This window comes from Lactuca sativa, chromosome 4 (genome assembly GCF_002870075.4).
Source record: "Lactuca sativa cultivar Salinas chromosome 4, Lsat_Salinas_v11, whole genome shotgun sequence".
Taxonomy (NCBI): domain Eukaryota; kingdom Viridiplantae; phylum Streptophyta; class Magnoliopsida; order Asterales; family Asteraceae; genus Lactuca; species Lactuca sativa.
The window spans coordinates 265268606-265272381 of NC_056626.2; positions in this window are offsets into that span (position 1 = coordinate 265268606).

The following is a 3776-nucleotide window of genomic DNA, read 5'->3' on the forward strand; positions in this document are numbered from 1 at the left end:
TAATTATTATGTTCAAACAATCAAACAATCAAACCAATTACCCATCCCCATTATCTTCTTTACTTTTAAGGATCTACCCTAAGAATCAACCATTCCTCGTTCATACATTCCAAGGATCATCCTAAGGAATCGGCACGAAGTCCATCATCACCGGGGTTTAGGCACTAAGTCTGCATAGTCGCCAGAATTTATACAATAGGCACTAAGTCTGCATAGTCGCCATGGTTTTGGCACCAAGTCTGCATGATCACCAGGGTTTAGGCATCCAGTCTACATGATCGCCAGGGTTTAGGCATCAAGTTTGCATGATCACCAAGGTTTAGAGTACACCGAGTGTTCCATTGGACTGTCTAGAATATTATGTGGTTGTCATCCATACTCTGCTGAATGACAGGGCCATCATTTGGGAAAAGGCTTCTCACATCGTTCACCTCTCACCCTCACCTCGTGGTCTATAACACCTCGCAACTCATCGTCCAACTTATATTCCATCTATTACATCTACCTATGTTTTACCCCAACATTTTCGTAGATATAAAATACATATACATTTTAAATCCTTTATGTCACACCCCGAAACCTAAGGCGGAAATGTTTCTGGGGCGGACTCCACGTTGAGTATCAAATCCAATGTACATAGTAAGCGAACTAAACAACCATTACATTACATATAAAGATTTTTACATTTGTTTTAAAGTAAAAAGTATTACAAGTGTGATACATATGTATATATATAGACAAAAGTAGCCAAAAGGAATCATCGAGTACCTATCTAATGCGGACCTGAGAATACAAGCAGTTTGAAAATCAGCATAACGCTGGTGAGTTCATAAGCGGTTTTGTTTTCTGGAAAATGTATTTGTTTCCTTTATGTTTCTGAAAAGTTATGCACCAAGAAAATCCCATATTTTCTTAAAAGTTGGTTACTAATCCGAAATGTAATGTAAAAGATGTATACTAAAAACATGGTTACTCTTGTGAATTGTAAGGTTTAGTTATCTGGTTTGTTACACGAATCTGGTTATGTACAATGTTTCCCTAGGAAAATCCTATATTTTCCTGAAAGTTGATTACTAATCCAAAATGTGAAAGATGTATACTGAAAAACTGGTTGTCCTTGTGAAATGTATTAGTTTTAACACGTATATAAAACTAATATGTACAGGTAAACTAGACACTTTATTCATTATTACTATTAAGTAAATCTCTGTTATCCAAATTGCGAGTTCCATAACCATACGATAGACTAGATATGGCAATAAGTAGTCCACATCACCTTATGACTTTCGTCACCCTTGAACCTTTTGGTTCGGCTGTAGCTAGCAGCCAGGTATGGGGTAGTCAGCCCCATATAGATATATACACTCAAGTCACGCTCCCTATCTAAGAGATTCTGGTTACGAGTGCGGTCCTCCACTCGCGTATCTCTGTGGAGTGTTCTCCGAGGACGTGTCTCCAATTTATAGGAATAACAAATTTACTAGTAATAATACAGAAAGATACTGTTACAAACAATGATCCTCCACTGGCGTAATTATGTGGAGTGTTACCGAGGAAAAAACAGTGTACTAAGTTTCATGTTCAAAGTTCAAATGTTATGCTTTTAACTGGTATAATGTGGAAAACCATTTGTGAAAATATAAAATATAACATTTTATAACGTTTTTCACAAACAATACGGTAATGTGTTCTGCAAGTTCAAACAGGTATCTGTTATGATTATCAGTGTTAAAAGCATATCAAATATGAAACACAACACATGTAAAACAATTTTTGAGTACAAGTATTCCTTGTACTTTGCTTGTATTCTCCCCCTGAAAACAGTGAAAAACATTGAAAAAAGGTAGGGGTATGAACTCACCAGGCGAGAAAACGTGACGGTTTGGATGCTAAGCGTCGGTTCGGGGCTTGATAATGCGCGAGGTTCCTATGTAATATGAAATGGTATACAAATGTATCTAATTAGACTTTAACCCACTAATTAGATATGATTATACACTCCAAGACGCGAAAGCACTTTAAATCAAGTGTTTGGAGTGACCCGCGTGACATCTACGAACGTATAGGGCTCGGATATTGAGTTTGCTCTTCAAGAGTAAACTCCTCATGGAGTTTACGGCCCCTAGACCAACTCCACATGAGTTCACGGCCGTGAAATCATGGGTGAGGGTTTTATGGTGCTAAATGGTCAATTAACGCTTGAGGAAGGTTGCTATGATTTAATCTAAGGCATGGGAATGAGTTTTACCACTAAGGACATTACCAAATGGTGTTTATGTCTATAAACTAGGATTTTATGGCCGTAAGATCCTATGTATCCATTCCTTACATGATTTTGTGGCCCTAGCTCAATCACATGTGATTCAAACCAATTTTACAAGCCTTAGGATGAATTTAGGGCATCATTTGACTAGTGTATATGAGTTTACGGCCCAGGAACCCATTCCTGGGGGGTTTACGGCCGTGAACTCTCAAAGGAAGGGTTTTCATCATGTTTATGACCCCTAAATCGATTGTGGTTGATTCTAGAATTTAATCCAATGCTATTGGTGTGTTTAAGTGGCATTTAAACACTTGAATTTGAGTTTACTCCCCATGCATATGAGTTTACGGCCCAAGCATGTTCTTGGGCAGTAAACTCTTGTTTACTCCTCAAAAATGATGTTCAAGGTGTTCTAAGTCCGATTTGATAGGCCATTAAGTCATATCTAAGCCCCAAAGATGATTTTGAAGGGTTTTAAGGCTCAAAACCCCCCTTTATGTGTGTTTACGGCCCAAGCATATTCCAGGGCCGTAAACACATGAAAATGGTCCTAAATCATAGTTTGAACTCGGATTTGGAAGCCGAAAAGGTTGAACAACAAGTTAAGGTGATTACCTTGATGTTTTGGAGCTTGAAATTGGATGATTTTTGGACCTTAAGTTGGATTGAAGAGAGAGGATAGAGAGCGTAGTGAAAGAGAGCAAAAGCTTCAAATGGAAGCTTAATTCACTTTAAATATGTTCCAAGTTCGGGACACGGTGGAATTCTACCCGATACCGAAGTTAGACATGGCTTTTGGTCGCACCCGATTAAGTTGCCGTAACCCGATATGGTCAATTCTAAAAATATTCCGATTACTAATATGGGGTGATAATATGAGTTCTAAATGCGTTAGGACACCCAATTAAGTCATAATAGCAATCTCAAATTAATGACTTAATTTAATAGCGTAAACGGAAATGAAATTGGAAAGGACGAATGGATTAACAAAATGGGTTGCAAATGATGGAACGAATTTCGGGTTGTCACACTTTAAAACGTGTATACAATCGTCCACCTAGCATAGACAGCAAGTACTCAGATAATACGCACACATAACACATAATTTATATAGAATACTTCATATCTATGTGTAAGATGAAAGGGACCATGCACTCACCTGAAAGGTGGTGACTCAGCACTCAGACAACGCTTCGATACTCTCAAAACAATTTTCCTTCGATAAAACCTAGTATCAATACCACTAGGGTTTAGTCTAACGATAACAGCGACAAATTAATAGTCTTACTATTATTATTATTATATAAGTGTTAAATAACACTCGATATAACTCATAATAATAGCCCAAATAATTATTTAAGGACCTAATAACATTACTATAATTATTTGGAAGTTATATTAAGAATTGCGTAAGCGTAGCTCACTTATAGTGGATTTTAAAGAAAATCGGGTTTTGCTCGAAGCAGCGTTTCCGAAACCAAAAGACCCTTTTTTCTCGGGACTCCGGGAGCCT